Here is a 21014-nt window from a genome sequence, read left to right as displayed (position 1 = left end):
GACCTAGAAGTCTATTGATAGTAAACAGATAAGGGAAAGGCAGTATAGGCATAAAATGGAATTTGGCCTTATAAAAAGAAAATCTGCAATGCCACACAACATAGCTAAACTTTGAAATACTTAACCACAGAAACCAAAAAACCAACTACAGAAAGACACAAATGAAATAATTACATTTAGACAACATGCTTAAAACAGCCAAATTCAGAACCAAAGAGGTAAGTCAGTGGTTAAGGTGCTGAACACCAGACCTAAGACAGAACCTGGCAACCTACAGAATGAAAATAGAGAACTGACTCATGAAAGTTGTCTTGTGACCTCAAACACACACACACACACACACACACACACACACACCAAGGTGTAACAAAAAACAAAAATCAAAGTCAGTGAAAAATAGACTCAAAGACTCAAAAAGTAAATGCTATTTCTGGGGACTGGCAGAAATGAGACATAATTAACAAATATAAAGTTCGGTCAAGCAAGATAACTAAGCTGTTGAGACCTGCGATCAAACACTGTACCAGTCAACAATACAGTGTTGTGATTTTAAAAATTAAAATGCACTCAGGCTAAGTGTTTCTGTGGTAAGAACATAAAATGAATATAACGTTTTTTGGTTTTTTTTTGGTTTTTCGAGACAGGGTTTCTCTGTGTAGCTTTGCGCATTTCCTGGAACTCGCTTTGGAGACCAAGTTGGCCTCGAACTCACAGAGATCCGCCTGCCTCTGCCTCCCGAGTGCTGGGATTAAAGGCGTGCGCCACCAACGCCCGGTGAATATAACATTTTTGATGGAAAGAGTACATTGTGTAATTAGTAGCTTATATCTAAACTGCATGCAACTAAACAAAATTCTAAAGAGTTCTAAACCATAAAATGTCTTAAAACAATTATATCAACAAAAAAATAAAATATACAAAATCAAAGTTGGCTGAGATTCTATAGGAAGATGAGGTTACTCCTGCCAAGATACTTAACTGTAGAGAACTGTGTAGTGAGAGGGAATCAGAGATGAAGGCTAACTGCTTCTCACTTGCAGCTGAATAGGATGATTGAGATAGCTTCGTTGTCAAGAGTTTATAATCACATTAGCCTCTTTACACCTGGAGAGCATGCTGCATGACCTGACACTTCTCCACATTCTAAGTCAGATGCCATCTCTGCTCAGCTGAGGCATGGGCTTTGCCCACACAGTGTTTCCAAACGTGCTGTCTCAACATGCACAAGCCATCAGAGACTCAACGTTAAAACTCCCATGTATTCTCAAGTAAACCAATGGTGTCATCTGTCTCCAGTCTGTGATCTTAAGACTTAAAAAATATCTAGTGTCAGTTTCCTTTTCTGTCTTTCCTCCCCTACTCCATTATCTATTTTCTCTCTCTCCCTCTTCCCCCCCCCCCCGCAAGTATCAAAACATCTTTCATAAAACCAAGTAGAATTGTATGTATCTTGTTAAAGTGGCATTTTCCTATGTCCCAAATGTACATAAGAAATTGTTCTAGTGTTCTAGTGATGAGTTTACAGAGTGTACCCACCCTCTTCTACCCTTTCATCCTGTTTATCATATTCATGCCAGTAACATTATCTGAGGCATTCTCATACTTGCACCTTTTGACTGACCTCCAAGAGCTCACAGTAGATCTCCAGAAGCACATTCACCCACTAAAAGACTCCACACACTGCACTTTGCTTACCTCCATCACCTTCAATATACTGCATTTCTAAAAGTGTGATCAAATAGCTCATAATCGAGAAAACAATATAGAAGATTGGAGAAAACCAAATGATACCTCCCTGGTACCCATATACGCACATCACGTACCTTTCTTCTACTCACAAAATAGTGCACATTCTCTCATGTTATTAAACCTTACTTCACACAGGATACGCTTCTAAGAACTCAAGTTTGGAATCAGATACCTTTGAATTCTGGTTCTGCACACCTAGACTAGGTGTTGGCCTTTAAGAGGACACAGCTTTACTTTATTGTAATTGACTAATTTTTAATTCACAAGCAATCAAATTTCATTTTTTTTCTCCCTGGTCATATTTGATGTTCCAACCAACAAAAGTATTTTCAGCTTTAGGAAAGGTATCACTTCTCACCTCCACCTCATCTGCCTCTCCCATCTTTCAATTCTTTCATGTCTGGCTATTTGTGATTCATTGTTTACTTAGTAGACCAAGCATCACACCAACAACATCTTTCTGCAGATTGATAGGAGTGTCTTCTCTCTGCATTCCCATGGAGACCACCAAGCCCTTATCATCACAGTAAATAATGAGATAAGATAGACTTGTCTTTCTCTTCATCATTAGGCATATTTTTATTATTTTTTGCCATCTCATGTGCCTACCAGAAAGCCTACTACAAAATTTATTATTTTTTAAATTTTTCACCAGATTTCCACATCAACAAATAGCTCTATACATTTCTAATCTCAGTACATTTTATTTTAAAATTAAAAGCAAAGATAAATAAATCATATTACCTTGGTAACCAGAGTCATTTAAGAAACTGCCCATAAAGGCAAAATGGAGAACTGAGTCATTCAAAAGCAAAAGAAGTTGTTACTTGCATTGTAACTTCATCTGTTCTTATACATAGGTCAGACACATCACTGGACACATTAAGAGCCATATATCCAGAAACCACATGTGGTATTCAAAATTTCAAACTGTCTTTATACTACTTTACCAAAATGCCTGAGAAAAGCAGCTTGTAGGGAGAAATGGCTTACAGTTTGCAAAGGTTCTTTCAGTTACTTTGAGTCTATGAAAGTTAACACATCATAGTAGGATCTGTGGGTAGAAGAATTAACTTGCCACCTCAAAGTCCAGGAGCAAAATGAAAGAAAAAGGAGAAGTTTAAGAGTCCACAGTTCTCTCTGAGTACACAACTCCAGTGACTTTAAGACCTCTCCCAATGCCCAAACTCTTAAATGTTTCATTGCCTTTCCAATGAAGCAATCAGGAGTACTATGTCTTTAATGTGTGTGTGTGTGTGTGTGTATATATATATATATATATATATATATATTTCACGAAAAACTATATATATATATATATATATATAGTTTTTCGTGAATTATTTTAGTCACTTATTTATACAATGAGTACAAGATATAGACAGAAGACAGACAAATGATAGATAGGTAAAAGATATATAGATTTTAGATAGATGATAGATGGATGGATGGATTGATAGATACATAGATGCATAGATACATAGATGATACATATATATATACATAGATACATACATAGAAGAATAGTGATGGATGCTGATAAGACATAAACTGATAAGATATAAGCATTCATATGTAATATATTACAATATACATTTCAATTTAAAATATAATCACAGCATTCCCTTCCTCACTTTCCTCCTTCCTACCCCCCCCCCATTTCTGTCCTATCTCCTACTCCTGCTCTGCCCCAAAATGCATGTCCTCCTCTTCTGTAGACATTCTTGGTACAAATGCCTATAGAAAGATAAATATTCAAATAAAACCTATATTGTGTGTAGATATATGTGTATTAGCTCTCAGTTGTAAATAATTTATATGAGTGTGTGTGTATATAGATATATAGAAAGCAAGAAAACAAATAGGATCTGTTCGTTGTGTGTTTAGGGGAGAGAAAAACAGAGACAGCGATACATCAGACAGCCAGTCTGGGAAAATACAGACCCTTCAAAGGCATCCCAGTATCCTACTTCCTCCAATTGGACACAAATTCCTAATTGCCAGTTCAGCTATGAATTAATCAATAGACCAATCCATTATCTATTTGCCATCCTATTATCTCTTTGGCAATACTACCAGCTAGAGATGAAAGCTTCAATTCTTAGCAAGAATTACCACTAGAAACAGAAAACCTCTATCAGAAATAGTAATACCAAAATTTTTCCAAGGTAAGTTGGGGCTAATTTCTCACTATAAACTTGTGTGTGAAATTATAAATAGCCTGATAGTTTCCACTCCAGAATGCAGCAAGCTGGTTTCAAAACATTCCTTTCCATCTTACAAACTCTTGAGTTACTATTCAACTCTAAGATTTCTTACACATGCTGAGATAGCTACCTTGAAGATACCTTCCTTCTAGAGTCAATCATCTGGAAACTAACATGAGCAAAGCAGATAACCTTCATCATATATTTTTAGGACAAACATTTCTAAATATGATAACAGCTACTCAAAATAATGAAGTTAATAGGAATAATAAAGAAAAATTCTAAAGGTTATAACAGAAAAAACTAGTAAAATCTGGATTAATCAGAGTCAAGTGTCTGTTGATATGGAAGTATGGAATTCTGCTGTGCACAGAGATTGCAAGGGGTCCCAAATATTGCTTATTTGATTGGTTGGTTGGTTGGTTGGTTGGTTGGTTGGTTGATTTTGATTTTCAAAAACATCTCTAAGAAAAAAATCAAAACAAACAAAATCTACAATCTGTATGTATTATTAGGTCAATTTATATGCAGTAATCTGCACAGTGTCTAACAGATGTTGTTGCTATTTTTAGAAAAATGACAATATCTCAAAATAACCCAGCAGTTTACCGCAATACCCGAGAATGTCTCACACATAATTTTGAAAAGAACTACAGGTTCATTGTGTTGGTTAACTCACGATTTGAGACACATTTGAATTCTGACTCCCTCAGCATAACATATGTAAGTTAGGCATTTTTGTAGCATGAGGTTCATCATTCATATGTACTTTGCTCAATTACAAATTGGATTTGATAATATTTACTTCATAGTTGTTTTGAGGATTCAATTAAGGAATACCAAAAAGTATATAATGCATAGCTCACTAAATATTACCTATTTTCATCTTTACTAAGCATATTTTATGTCATGCAATATTCATGTGATGATTAACTTTGATTGTCAAGTTGACAGGATTGAGAATAACCTAGGAGAAATACCCAAGGGTGTATCTAGAAAGCATCTACAGAGAAAGATACATAACAAGAGGAAACCCACCAAGAAGGTGAGTAGCATCATTTTGCAGACTGGGGTTCCAGAATGGATAATGAGGAGAAAGCAAATAAAGGACCATCATTCATCTCTCTCCTGACTCTGGGTGCAATGTGGCCAACTATGATACAGTTAAATGCTCCCTGCCTTCCCCATCATGGCGAACTGCATCACTTCAAACTATGGACCGAAATACTTTTATTTTCTTTAAGTTGCTTCTGTCCAGCAATGAAAAAGGGAACTAATAATACAATTTCATTGCCAGGCACAGAAACTATCAGTTAGTCTTAGGAAGAGCCATGTATAGGACTGAAAAAAAGTTCTGAAGGCAGCTTTATCAAGAGAATCCTCCAGATACTTCCAGAACATACCAAAAGAAGAGCTTAGTCTTCCATGCTATCCTTTCTTAAAACAAAATTCTTGTTTCAATTAAGGCTTAGTCATGCAACTAGCTGGAGTTTCCAAGAAAATAATGTCTCTATATCTTTAGTATCTAATTAAATACAAAAAGAAATGCAATAAGTTAGCCAAGCTTTTGATTTTAGACATGAACAGTCTCCAGCCCACTCAGTGGACTGGCATTTCACTCTTACACATTTATCAACAGGAAAAGGTAGTGAGATTGTGATGTCTGCTGTAAAAGAAGTTGCTGAGAAGGGGAAAGAGTCATCACACAGATTTTTCACAGAACTGTGTCTACTCCAATACATTTACTTTGTTTGGCAGAACAACTTAGCTGGTTTTTTAGTTGAAGATAGGATTTTTCAAGATGATATAAAAGTTTAAAATGTGGTCACTCTCCAGCTCAGTGTTAAAACTAGTGTGATCTTTTGGACCAATGTTGGGCCAATGGTATTAGCTGTACATTTCTCCTTACTACAGTGGTTATCATGGGTTTTGTTTTTCTTTTTAATACTATCTGCCATCTTACTCTTCACTTCCAAATTTTTTGATTATCATACAAAGTAACAAGTTTCTTTATGCATTTTCACACAGACCCTTCCTCTCGCCCATCTCCCATATTCCTCCCTTGTACCTTCACCACAATATTCCTCTTTCCACCATGTCACCAAGGTTCTATTCCCTCCCACTCCATCCCTTAAAGTCTCCTTTCCTTCATCATAATCTTCCTCTTCATAATCAAATCTCTTAACATATGAGACCTCTGTTTGCATTAGCAGTCATGGTAGGCTGCAGCATGCAATAATATATTTTTCTGAAGTCAAAGTGGGCATCTCCCACCCTGTTGGTGTGGAGGACGCCATGTGGTTTTCTTTGGCCAATGAGAATATGAATACAGCATAATACTTACAAGTCTAGCCTGCAAATGTGTCTCTGTTTGTCTTCTTTCATTAGAACAGTGGTACTACATGTCAGAATGGACATGAGGATTTGCCACCACAGAGATGCCAGTGTTCGAATTCAATCTTCTACTTGAAAACTCTGATCACCTCTCTTTTGATAAAGTCACCTCTTCTATCCATGGCCATGTTAACATGCCATCATCATCATTTCTTTACTTCTGAAATTTTAATTTCCAGTGTTGCATGCCATTTCTAACCTTTGTGTCTTTACTCTTTAAATCCTCCAGCTTTTTCTCATCCTTGTTTCTTTAGAATGAAACCTGAAATAAGACCCCCAAATTTTTAAAACTATATGCTTCTTTCATTATCTTCCTCTGCTTCATTACCATCCTACCTTGGTGCCACACATGTCTGAACATCACCAATACTACCAACTATGTAGAGATTTCTACCATTGCACTTTTTCTGCTTTTCTGTCTATTCCAACCCATTCCTTACAAAAATCATGGACCTTTTTTAACAATGATTTTCACTGTAACTACTACTACAATAAAACAACACCCCAACTTAGTGATTTAACAAAACAAGCATTTTATTATTTGTTATATCCTTCAGAACAAGAAATTGGGTGAGATTAAATTAGGTGCCTCCTGAATGTTATATAGTTGAGGGGTGAACATGAAATATAAAGCCAGTGTAGATTCATAAGATAAAAATTTAACTTTACCTAGACAGATGATAAGGTCACATATTAACTGCCTGTTGAATGCTAAATCTTGTTGCAACTATCTTCAGGAAAGCATAATCTGCTATAGCAACATCTAGGAGTCCCTCACCCAACCCCTTGTATAAAGGCCATTTAGTAAATTTGAATGATCATATGATCTCTTGATTAAATCACAATTAAAATTTAGTATAGCAAATTATACTAAGTCCTAAACTGCTACTGAGGTGTGGAGGCTCCCTAGAGAGATTCTGGATTAAGTTCATACTGGACAGATGAAGAACATAGAGTTTATTGTCAGCAATAGTCTACTGAAGCACTCACTCAGGGGGAAAAAAAACAGGGGGGGGGGGAGGCAAGCTGGTACCAGGTCCTTTTTCCTCTGACTTACAATTGGAAAGTGCTACTTTCTTAGAGGGCAGATCTTCCTGGAAATGCCATCAAACACAAGCCCCTAGCTATGTCTTCTAGGTTGATTCTAAAGTCAGTAGCATTGATGTTAAGCCTAACCATTATACCAACGCACAGTCTCCTTGTTTTGTAGCTATACAGGGACACGAGCTCAGACAGACACTAGATCATCAGTTCTGTGTTAGAGCAAACTGTTGCTGGAGTTTCCTCTCCAGGTCCTGCCAATCCCCGGCAGTTCCTTAGCCCACTTATAAAATAAACATACAGACACTTATATTATTTAAACTGCTTGGCCATTAGCTCAGGCCTATCATTGTCTAGATCTTACTCTTTTTACCATTTTTATTCATCTATACTTTGCCACATGGTTCGTGGCTTACTGGTACCTTACATCTTCCTTGTCCAGGCACGGCTGCAGGCAGTCTCTCCCTCTCCTTCCTGTTCCCTCAATTCTCCTCTGTTAGTCCCACCTATACTTCCTGTCTGGCTACTGGTCAATCAGTGTTTTATTTATACAGAGTGATATCCACAGCAGCAAACAGACCTGAATCTAACTTATGAGGATCAAAGAAAACATTGTGAATCTGTGAAGGAAACTTTATTTTCGTGTTTCACCTCATATTAGAATCAATGAGGAGGAGCAACTCAGGCAAGACAAAACAGGCTTTCTTATAGACCTCATTTATCTTCTTGAGTCTTTTAAAAAATATTTTGAGAATATTATAAATAAATACAATGTATTTACATCATTTTTTCCCCTCGCTCTTTCACTTCAACTTCCTCAACACCTTTCTCCTCTCTAAAGCAATTATTATTGCTCTGTGTGTGTGTGTGTGTGTGTGTGTGTGTGTGTGTGTGTGTGTGTGTAAAACCTATGGAGTTCCTTTACTGTTGCTTATATGTACATGGGTTTAAGGGTTGACCACTTGGAATTAGGTAACCTGCCATGTCCTCATTCCATTGACATATAGACTGGTATTGTCATCATGAGGTCTTGTTTATGCAACTATATTGTTGATATTCTAAAGGTAGACCATGATTCTCATTTCTAGAAGACATTACCTCACAGCAGACATCCTGGTCTTTTGGCTCTTAAAATCTTTTGTTCCCTCTTCCATGATTTTCCCTGAGGCTTAAATGTGGGGGTTGCATTGTTGATGTACCAAGTAGAGCTAAGCACCATATAGCCACTTATCCTCTTCATTCTTGATCACCTGTGGTATCTTTAATCATCTGTATTGCAAAATGAAGCTTCATTTCTTTTTATCTGTCATTAACAATTTATCTGTTATCTGTCATAACAAAGCTGGGATGTCACACTCATTGGGTGTGAATTCAGGTTCATGTGCACTATGCCACACATGTCGGGGTCATAGGACAACTTTCAGGGAGTCAGTTTGCTTTTTCCACCATGGTTTCTGGTGTCAAGCTTAGGTCATCGGGCTTGCGTGCAGAAACCTCACTTTCCTTCTCTAAGACAGAGTTCAGCGTCTGTCAAAAAGCCTTCAGAGTTCAGTATCTCTTTGGAGATAGGCTCTGCTCGTGTCTAAGAAGCATAGGCCTTGACAATTCAGTCTCTTAAACTTTTGAGTTTGAAACACTCACAAATCTCCCCTAGCAGTCCTTACTATCACTCTAGTCTCTATCAGGATCAAAGAATCCATAGTCATTATCTCCCTTTAGAAATGTATCTCATTTTCTAATCTGACCATGTAGCCTGCTCTCTGCAATGGTGCCAGTTTCTTCCACCTTGTTGCATAGGACTCATAGCTCCACATGAGCAAATACCTCCATATCTTCACCTTCACTCATCCCTTCTCCATGTGCTATGTGAATTTGGAGGTTCCCTTGAGTCCTTGGCACCACATCAATTCTCACACTATAGGCTGACTTTTGCTTCAGCTCCACAGACACCATGGTGGAGGTGGGGTGATGTGTTTTTCTGTCTTCATTGCCTTTTGAAACTCTTTTTATCCATCCCCATTTGAATTAAATATTGTCAGAATATACCTACTCCCAACCTAGTCATCACCATTCATGATTTTACTGTTCTGATTCCATTTCTGCCTCCTTGACTACTCCTGCAAAGCCTCGAGTATGGGTTGTCCTCTTGCTCAGACTTCAGACCTCAGAGAGTCCTTGGGACTCTCTTTAGAAAGTTATATAGTATAAAAACCCTCCACTGGCCTCCCTGTTTGGAACAAGTTTAAGCCTACCCTATGGTGTCTCCATTGCTTCACATGACAACCACAACATGCACTTCAGTCTTACTCAGTTTTCTGTTTTGCTTTTGTCCTTTTCTATCCCCTTAATAACTTTTCTTGCACTTAAGCCAATGACTGCCCTCAGGTACAAATGCTTCCTGATGAATAGATAAATGAACAAATGGATGAATGGATTCTCTTTCTAAGATTTATTCTATGAAGAGCTAGACAGATGGCTTAGTGATCAAGAGTACTTAATGTTTTCCTGAAGGACCCAAGTTTGGTCCCCTGAATATAAGCTCACAACTTCCTGTAACTCCATCTCTAGGGTATTAAACTCCCTCTTCTGCCTTCTGCAGATTTCTGCACATAGATGGTATGCACTCGTTTATAGACACATGAATACATTAAGATGAGCGGGCTTTTTGGAGCTCACTGCCAGACACCTTATACAGACTTGGTCCAGGGGGAGGGACTTGGACCTGCCTCAACTGAGTGTATCAGGCTCTGCTGACTCCCCACAGGAGGCCTTGCCTTGGAGGAGGTGAAATGGGGGTTGGGATTGGAGGGAAGGCTGGGGGTGGGAGGAAGAAGGCGAGGGGATCTGTGGTTGGTATATAAAATGAATAGAAAAATTCTTAATAAAAAAGAAAAGAAAAAATAATTTAAAAAAAACTAAAAAGACAAATAAATAAAATATTTTAAAATTTTATTCTATGCAACCATCAAAGTATACAAGCTACGACATCTCTCCTACTACTATCCAAGCAGTAAAGAACATGTAAAAATCAAATGACCATGATCAATGAAGACCACACGAGAATAGGAAGAAACAAAGTGCTAGAGAGGCCCACAGAAATCCACAAAGATACCCCCACAACAGACTGCTGGCAATGGTCGAGAGACACTCCGAACTGACCTACTCTGGTGATGGGATGGCCAAACACCTTAATTGTCGTGCTAGAAACCTCATCCAACTACTGAGGGATCTGGATGCAGAGATCCATGACTAGGCCCCAGGTGGATCTCTGGGAGTCCAGTTAGCGAGAATGAGGAGGGTTTATATGAGAGAGAATTGTTGAGACCAAGGTCGGATAAAGCACAGAGACAAATAGCCAAACGAACGGAAACACATGAAATATGAACCAATGGCTGAGGGGTCACCAACTGGATCAGGCCCTCTGAGTGGGTGAGACAGTTGATTGGCCTGATCTGTTTGGGAGGCATCCAGGCAGTGGGACCGGGTCCTGTGCTCATTGCATGAGTCGGCTGTTTGAAACCTGGGGCCTATGCAGGGTCGCTTGGCTCGGCCTGGGAGGAGGGGACTGGACCTACCTGGACTGAGTCCACCAGGTTGATCTCAGTCTGTGGGGAAGGCTTTGCCCTGGAGGAGATTGGAATGGGGGGGCGGGCTGGGGGGAAGGTGAGGGGAGCGGGAGGGGGGAGAACAAGGGAATCTGTGGCTGATATGTAGAACTTAATTGTATTGCAAAATAAAAATTAAAAAAAAAATCAAATGACCATGAAACTGATTAAGTATGTTGTATCAGAGCTATGTAGCAGAACAGTAGATAAAAAGAGAAAAAAACAGAAATCTAATAGTTAATCATATTTGTTTTCTTGGGGAAATATCAATTAGACAATGTTGAAGGGGAAAAGTTATGTAACCAAACAAAACTTAAAGTGTGTGTCCATTTATACACTCTTTAACTTTCAATGTTGAATGTAAACCACGTCTTTATGCACATATACATGTGGTCTGGAGTCTAGAATCCTCTTTGAAGTTTTAACGGGGATTAACCCGAAAAGACCTGGGAATGATTTCTACTTTCTTCCTCCTATGGTTTTCTGAATCATTTCAGATTTTATATGAGCATTTACTATACTAACAATCAGAAAAATAAAAATGGAAATGTCTACTGTTAGGCTTTTAATCATTGTATAGATGATCCTAAGATTAAGTGATTTTTTTTTCAAGGAAAAATATTAGTGTTTCATTCTACCACTCTATTAAATTCCCTTCATTCCCCCCCTTATGGTTTCTTATTATTTGAAATATGAAGATGCAGTTAGCATCACAAATAATAATAGTAATATAATAATAGTAATAGTAATAGTAGTAGTAGTAGTAATAAATCCAGAAATATGATTAAGTTAAGCTTTGCAAAGTATATTTTAATATAGCATCAAGTATATGCACATTTTTATTACTGATTATAATGTTCAACAGCCTGTGACACAACAATCCAGGCTTTGGCAGGCAGAGCACAGTTTCCATTTCTTTTAGTAGAAGATGTAGGGTGTGGAAACTTTCTACTTCCTTGGAAACTCTTCTGAAAATGGGTTTTCACTCAATTCAGCCTCTAAGTGTTTAAGAGGTGAGTGAATTTCTGAAAGTGGTCTGACTGTTTTAGGGTTGCTGGCAGTGACTGTAATTTTCACACTATGTGAAAGGAGGAAAAATCCATATTATTAAAAATTTGCCCTAGATCTCTTTCCCATTTCCTATTTTTTTTCATAAAGAGGCCAAAGTATCCAGGATAATTTTTCTATGGAAATATTTAAACTCAGCATTCAAATATTTACTTATGCAACTACATCTCTGAATGATAATTATGATACTAACAGAGTTAATGTTGAGGAGACACTCCAAGTAGAAAAGATGACTAGATTCCATGCAGCTCTTTTTCCTTTCAACTTTAAGTCATTATATTACCAAAATTGATACTCATCTCTATTCAACTGCCTGAATGAGGATCAATAAGGTGCCGCAGTTCCATACAAATTTTTTTCTGGGAGGAAAAAAAATTAGCTTCTTAACAGAAAATATAATGAACATGTTCCAAAGGAAATGGGCTCTTCCCCTGTTACTGAGCATGAAATTGGTACCTTAGTCCATCTAGGTTGCTATGACAAAATATTATTAACAGGGTGGCTTGTAGACAACAGATACATATTTCCCCTCATTCCAGGAGCTTGTGGATCCAAACTCAAGGCAAATTCAGTGTCTGTTGTAGAACCACTTTTAGGCTCATAGAAGTATCTTCTTGTGGTGTCATTATAGGAAGGGGCAACAGAGTTCCCTACATCCCATCTTATAGGGGCACTAATCATTCACACGCTGCTCTTAAGACCACACTATCTCTTAAATACATAATATAGTTGCCTTACGGATTAGTGTTTCAACACAAGAAGAGAAAGCTATCTTAGTATTCAAATCATGGAAGTTAGCTTCCTAGGACAAAAATCCTACTAATAGTCAGCTTTCCTGTCTGCTTTCCATATTGCCCTTTGTTTCTATAGGCTAACAAACTAGTGTCCCAATTTCCAAGAGAGTCTTTTTACATTCTCTGTGAATGGAACCCAAGAAGAATGTGCCTATGAATTGTGAGGGCTACTATGTTTGTCCCCAAAGCCATCTTTCAAATTGCCAGGGGTAAGGGAAGGGGGAGAATAGATGACAGCACATCATTGAAATTGCCCAACCTACTCTGCCATAACAGAGACGGAATGTGGGTTTCCCCAAGCCTCTCTCTCTTGCTTCTCTTTTGTTGAATTTAACATCTCACCAGTTTCTATGGCTTTAATTACTAAATTATCAGTGGAACACTGATACATCTGAAGTCTCAGTTCTGCTCTTCACTTCCATTTTGAACTTGAGGCCCATATGGGTAAACTGCCTTCCTGTGATCTCAGCACGGTGCACATTGCTTCCACCACATTCCCACAGATCTAGCTTTCATTTGGGTTCTCTGTTGGTATCTGTCACCCAATATCCTTCAACGTTGATGTCTAATGTGAAACGTGAAAATGCCCTGTTCACCTCCCCCTTCCCTTCAACTTTACAGACTGTCTCCAACCTCTATAAATTCCACCTCATCGACATGTCTGGAACCAATTTCACCTCTCTAATCTAAGTGTCATTTCCACAATAGAATGTCCATTATCTCTAGTCTGGACCACAGGTTGGCAGGCTACAGACCACAAGCCAAATCCAGACACTGCTTGACTTTGTAAATCAAGTTTTATTGGGTTGTCTGTGGCTACTTTCACACTACAAAGCCAGAGTCGGATAGTTGCAGCATGGACTGTATGACACATTAAGTCTGAAATATTTACTGCCTGGCTATTTAAAAAAAAAAAAGCTTCACTATCCAAACAAGAGAAGTAACCTCCTAGAACTTTATATTGCTCTAATAATTGACTCAATAGAGAAGAATTGATAGTTAAGCAGAGGAAAGAAACACAATACAATGTTCAGCTCCAATAGTAAGCACACAGTGACACGATCCTATAATCTCAGCACTGAGGCAGGAGGATCATATGTTCTTAAGGTCAGCCTGAGACACATAGTGAGGACCTGTCTCACAAGAATGAAATAAAATAAAGCAACAAAACAGAAAAACATAATTGTTAAAAATCCTTCTGTGTTTTCTTCCAGGTACACGGATCCCCATTATTTCTTACAATAATTGAATCCTACTTTAGATTGCATTAGTTCATTTTCTGTTATTATAACAAAAGACCAGAGGCAGGGTTCTTTATAAGAAAAAAAAAGCTTATTCAGTTCACATGTCTTGAGGTTCAATAATGAAGTGTGGCTATCAGCCAGGTTCCTGTCAAAGCTTCACACAAGGGTTATCATGGAGAGAGTATGTGGGAGCAGTCACACAATAGGACTGAAGGTGGAGAGTAAGGAGGGTGTTTTGATAACAGTTCACTTGTGTGAGAGATATTTCTGAGTTCGCAAGAACTACTTTTATTCCTCTGAGGGCAGCATCCTCCAGTGACTCATCCAACTTCCAAGAGGCTAAGGCCTCTCCACACTGCCACAGTGAGGACAAAGCTTCTAATGCATGAGTCCTTGGGGAGACACTAAAACTTCATCCATGTCCAAACCTGACCATGTACACAACTACACAAACAAATACTATTTTTCATAAGCTGAATGGGGATATTTTTATTAGATGAAATCTCATTATGTTGACCATACTGATCTTGAAGTCCTTAGCTCATATGATTCTCCATCTCACTCGGCTTTGGAGGATCTGGGGTGGCAATAATGTATCACCATGACTGGCTGAGTCATGGCTTTAACAATTTTCAATGAAGATACCACCTGTATAAGACTTTATGTCTAGCTAATGTTCAACATTACAAAGATAGTTGGTATACTTAGATCCTCTGATATAAGACATTTTACTGGCATATATTATTATGTCATATTCTACGTGGGTATGCAATGCAATAATTTAATACATGTGTACAACATGCAATGACCAAGTCAGGGTAAGTAGTCTTTCTGTCTCCTTAAGTATTACTAACCTTTATATTGGAAAACTTTGAACTCTCTTTTGGTTGTTTACAAAATGAATACTAAATTGTAAGCTGCAGACCCCTTCTTTGTTGTAGTACATGTAAATTTATCTTCCTCTGCAGCTGTATTGGTACACATTTCAGATCATAAAGAAAGGGAATATAAAGTCTATTTTTATTCAGCATTTAAGATATTGTAGGATCTACTTACAGGCTATCTTTGGATCCATTCTTCACTGTTGCTTCCCCTGCCTTTTATTATCACCTATTCCACTCATATAGACAATCTTCCAAGTCAGGCATGTCATTTACCATTGAGCTCAAGACTATCTCTTCTATTGGAGACAATTACTCTACTAGGCATTATTGCTCAGGCTGCCTCTTCATTGTTAGCTACATACAAGTATAATTCCCACCTCATATTCTCACAAATGTTCATCATTGTTGGAAGGCCAAAATACCAAATCCTATTCAAGAATATTTCTTTCGTGGGACTCAGAGAATGGAGCAGATTCTCTATAGAAATGTGTATTAAATCAAAATGAATGAAAGAGACTTCTGTGAGACTAACTTGCCCACTTGTCTGTAATGCAATTTTCTCCTTGCTTCTATTTTTTTCTTTGTTCACAGTCGTGTGCACCATATGTGAGATCATCTGCTGCACCACAATGCATTATTCATATCTGAGAGCTTTTCCACAGAATGACTAATTTGGTGAATAAAATATTTGGAAGTTTTCATTCTTTTCTTCCTTAGTGTTTGAACTAAGACTGTAGGATAGCTAACACAGAAGGATCTTAGTAGTACTGATAGTCTATTAACATTAACAGGCTGTAGAAAAAATATTTAAAAATAATCTATTTGCACCAAGTGAGACATTTCTTATGAAATATTGTTTTCTTATTCTTTTTTAAGTTGTATGTATTTGTATGAATGTTTGCCTGCCTACATTGCTGTGCACCATGTGCATGCCTGATACCCACAGAGGTCAAAAGAAAGCATCAAATCCCCTGGGACTAGACTTACAGGTGGTTGTGAGCCTCCATGTGGGTACAGGAAACTGAATGTCCTCTGCAAGAGCAGCAAGTGCTCTTAACTACTGGCCCATCTCTCCTCTCCCATGTGTCTTTTATTCTTAATCAACTCAATAAACAAACTCTGCAGAAAACTCCAACTGTTAAGAACTTTACAGGACTTCGAGTGAGAATGGAGAGATCATAATGGAGGTCAGAAAGCACAGTGTGAACACCTATCCGAGTCCCAGCCTGGTGTGGTGACTGGGAATCCCAGGTAGAAAGTGTTTCTAGGTACAGGGGCTGACACAAAGGAATGGGTATAGACTTAAAGTGGGAACTAAGAGGGTCCACGGGTAGGAGCAAAGCTGGATCGACACCAAGATTTGATGGAGTCCCCCAGGTTCACAGGTTGAGATCTGAACCCCCATACTTCAGACTGTGACTGTATCTGAAGACCTGGCTTTTAACAAGGAAATTGAGGTGAAGTGAGATGACAGGTGACTCCTGATCCAACCTATCTTGCTGAGAAGAAGAGATTAGAATATGGGCACACACAGAAGAAAGAGTATGCGAGTAGAGGAAGAAGGGAGCCATGTACAGCAAACACGAAAAGAAGCCTAAAAAGACCAGTGAGATGCCAACAAGCCTGGTGACCTGAGTTCAAACCAGGGGCCCACATGGTACCAGGAGAGAACCAACTCCTGAAAATTTTCTTCTGACCTCCACATACACACTGGGACACACATGTATATGCATACACACAGAGAAAAATAAGTAAATAGAATAAGGAGTCTAATCAAGCCAGTGACACCTTGATCTCAGACATCTCACCTCCAGAATTTCGAAAATGTAAATGTGTTCTGAAAATCATATCGCCATGCTGTTATGAAGAGCTGAGCAAGCACACCCATGTCTCAAGTCAGCTACTAGAAGGAAGAGACAAAATAGACATTTTATTATGCTTTTTCAAAAAGACAAATTGGAGAAGATTGTTTGGAAGTGGGAACTTCAAACTTTGAAATTCCCAAACTCCAAACTTCAGTTAGAATGTTTCCAAAATGAAAACTCCTTTGGAGAATTAACTTACCATGTACATTCTTGCCTCAATATTTTAAATCTGTCCAATCATAAAAGAGAATTCACCTGGAAATATTCTGTCTTTTCTGCCTCGATTCTCTCCTATACACACTGATTTCTAGTTCACTTACATGAAAAATCACACTCTATACCTCTAGTGCATTTAGTGATTTATCTTCTCACTCATCAAAAGGGGGGCGGGAGGGGGGAGAACAAGGGAATCTGTGCCTGTATGTAGAACTTAATTGTATTGCAAAATAAAAACTAAAAAAAAAAAAGTTATACAGATACATATTGATAGCAAACCAGAATTAAAGGCTCATTCTAGCTTTTACAAGGAGTGGAGATTGCAAGGCAGTGGATGACTATAGTGAAACACTGTCTTCTGTACACAGCAGGATCATTGCACTACAAACTGACAGAGGCTGTGATTTCATGTACAATACATGTACAAAATCAAGCCAGCTGAAAAATTCCAGCATGGATGAGGAGCTGCTTGGAGAGGGAAAATTGGGTTTTTTCAGGGTTGTGCCCCCTAAGAGGCTAGCCATGCTCCAATAAATGTCCCTCTACCCAGGCACATCTGTGTTTTAAGAAGATAATACATGAAATCAGATGGGAATAGTGGTTGTGGGGAAAGGGAAGAATTGATGTGAAAGGAACCGGGGTTTGGAATTCACCAAAAATATACTATATGCATGAATGAAATTCTCAATAAAACAGTATCATTCCATATCCTGGAACTATACATTTAAAAGTGGTTTCTTCCCTATGGAGTTTGCATTTTAGTAATGGAGACACAGATAGAGCCATCATCAGGTATCAATGATGATAATAAGTCAGGTATTTGCATGTTCTGAAAAAAAATTACAAAGCCCAAATGGGACATTGCTACTTTATTTAGAGTTGCCTCTACAGTAAGGTGAGAATTGGGTCTGCTCTGAAATATACACACCAAGTGGGAAGAATTGTGCTCTAAATAGAGGAAAGATCAGGTTCAAAGGTCAAGAAGTCATATTCCTAAAAGAATCTCTGTGTGCCTGGAAGAGAATATGGACCAGAGAAGAACACTGAAGAAGATACAAGGCCTTTGCAGGCTGCTCTAAGGGAACATAGCGAGAAGAATGTTCACTAGGAGTGTGCTCACGAGATTGTATCTTGTACTGACCCTCTCATCTACCTTGCTTTCCTTCTTGTCTGTCAGGAGATGAAGAACTCTCTCTGCCATGCACTCCTAACTCCATAGTGATCTGCCCAAGCACATAGACCCAAGCAACCATGGATTTGTACCTCTAATACCTTGAGCCAAAGTTAAACCTTCCCTCTTTTAAGTTATGCTCTTGAACATTTTCGTTACAGCTACCCAAGAATGACTGTCCTTTACAGTGGCATTATACTCTATGACCATAGGGAATTTTTTTAGACTCTGGAAAAGATGAGTATAACATTTCAAAAGATGGAATGTAAGGTATCAATCTTCATCTGTTTATCCTTCCTCTAATTCAACCCAAAATCTTGGGTCTGGAGAAAGGCCTGAGTGTTTAAAAAATGTCTGCTGCTCTTCCAGAGAAACTCAGTTTGGTTCCCAGCCCTCAAATCAGGCCATTCACAACCACCAGTAACTCCAGCTCTAGGGAATCCAACACTCTCTCTGGCTTCCGTTGGCATACACATACATTTGGCAGATATATATGCATACTCACAAATAAAAATAAATCTAAATTTTAAAACTTGACATAAATGAGTTGATAAGATATCAGTTTGCCCTAAGTAATTAAACCAACTATTCCATCTCTTAAAAAATACATTTACACTATTAATACCAAAATTATCAATTATATTCATTTTTTGTAACAGAGAATGTCGGGAGTTAATCCATGACCATGCCATGTGTCATTTCCATGACATGAGTTGACACCCTCTGCAGGTCACTATAGCTATCTTTGTCTGTTCTTCCCTATACATCACTTCTTTTCTCTTTCCTTTTATGCCATTCTCTTGTTCCTCATGTTTGATTCTTCTAATCCGAGTTTGCAAGCCAAGGATTATAAATGGAAATTTGTGTCTAATAATGTGAATAATCTCAGGACTCTATTTGCATAAATGAACATGTGTGGGAGCTTTTGTCCTTGGTTTGTACAAAGGGAAGATGCAGATGGCGCAGCAGGAAAGGGGTCTATTTTTGGAAACACGCCCTTTTTAGCTTGGAGCACACGAGGCAGTCCAATGAGCCTGTTTGGAAATGTGAGAGATGAACATGTGGGGGAAAGCCACCCACGACCGCACACCTTTATTTCTTCATGACAACTCACCAATGATGGAGAAATGGAAAAAATACAGAGAGCACGGCATTGGTAGGGGAGAGAAGAGGGTGAGGCAGCATGAGAAGGCATTCTGAGGAAGATACTGCACAAGCCACTTGTACAATAGTCCACTTTCTGTCAGAAGCACCTGGGTTTTCCCTCAAGAGTGTATACTTCCAGTCTTCATTCCCAGTGTTGATACCGGCAGCCCTCCACTCCCAGAGGGCATCATGCAACCTGTGGGACAATCAGTGCCCTCTAATCCCAGTTACCTGCCCTATGTTAGAATCATCAGCACACTGGGATCTCAGACTTGATCTACTGAGGAAAAGGTATCGCGATTCCTGTCAATAGCATCTTGCTGAGTGGTCACTATGGAAGCTAGATGATGGAGACTTACGTCACAGAGAAACCAGGGGTAAGAAATGGTCCTGCTGATATCCTTTGAACAATAAAGGATCACGGATTGCACACATAGTCCCTTTGATTGAAGCTAATGAGAGTGGCACTTGTAATCACTGACAAAGGAGAGAAACTGCATTCCCAGGGTTCCCATGGTGTTACTGGTGTAAGGCACTCATCACATTGATCTCCAGTGGATGTGTAGCTGTGGGTATATGAATATAGTCCTTCCCACAGAGCCCTAAACTGGATTGAGAGCTGATGTTGTTAAGGGCCCCAAAAACTGAAAAAGCAGACTATCTGAGGAATGGAATACAGCTTTAATGAGAAGTACAAATAAATCAAAGACAATTTTTTTTTGGCTCAAATGTTTTCCTAGTGCCAACACAGTGTGATAGTTTGAATCAAACCACTGAGGGAAATAATTATGAAAATGTATATGTTCATTCTTTGTTAATGGGTGTATAGCCCAAATGAATCTAATAATTGGGTTCATTCCCTGCTTCGGCAGAAAACCATTGAACTTGTAAACTTAAAGTACAATACAACTTGATTGACCAGGCTTTGGAGCATCCTAGCATGGACATAATTAACTGTTGACAGTATCCATTCTACAAACATGTTTGAAGAGCTTAGTATTAGAATCCTGGGAAATTCAAGGGTATCTCTTTAGTTTCATGGACCCCAAATTCATCAAACAATTGCAAGTCATAGTGAAGAAATGAAGTAAAATACTTTAAATAACATAAACTACGGAGCCCATGATATGTGGTTCTTTGAACAGACAGTGCATATCATATATACAGGAAGTTAGGGTATAAAATGTTAAAAGTCAGTGGTGATTCATTGAGGGTGAGGACACCATGGGTTCTATTATAGAAATTCATTTATAAATCCAAGATGCAAGGTTCAGGTGTCCGGTGGTAGTCACCTTCTTTCCCTGTACACATATGCTGCAGTGTTCTTTCTCCACTCTTCTGCTTATCCCCTTGAGTCTGTCTGGCTCTCATAACTACTGACCAGAAATTAAGGTATAACTTTTCTTTTTTTCAAGACAACTTAGGCTATGTCATAAGAAATCCTGCTCATCCCACCTAACTACTTTAGTCATTTATCACACTCTGCATTGCCAAGGTCCATTAAAGGAAGGAAGCCACCTGCTAAGGCTGATACACTGTGAGGAAGCCCAAGATATGAGTGCATGAAAGACATATTCAGAGGAGAGGGGGAGACAGGGAGGGCATTAAAGGATAGAGAAAGAAAGGAGGA

The sequence above is a fragment of the Peromyscus eremicus genome, chromosome 8a (assembly GCF_949786415.1).
Source record: "Peromyscus eremicus chromosome 8a, PerEre_H2_v1, whole genome shotgun sequence".
NCBI classification, from domain to species: Eukaryota; Metazoa; Chordata; class Mammalia; order Rodentia; family Cricetidae; genus Peromyscus; species Peromyscus eremicus.
The sequence above is the reverse complement of the archived record's forward strand: the minus strand, read 5'-3'. Positions refer to the sequence as shown.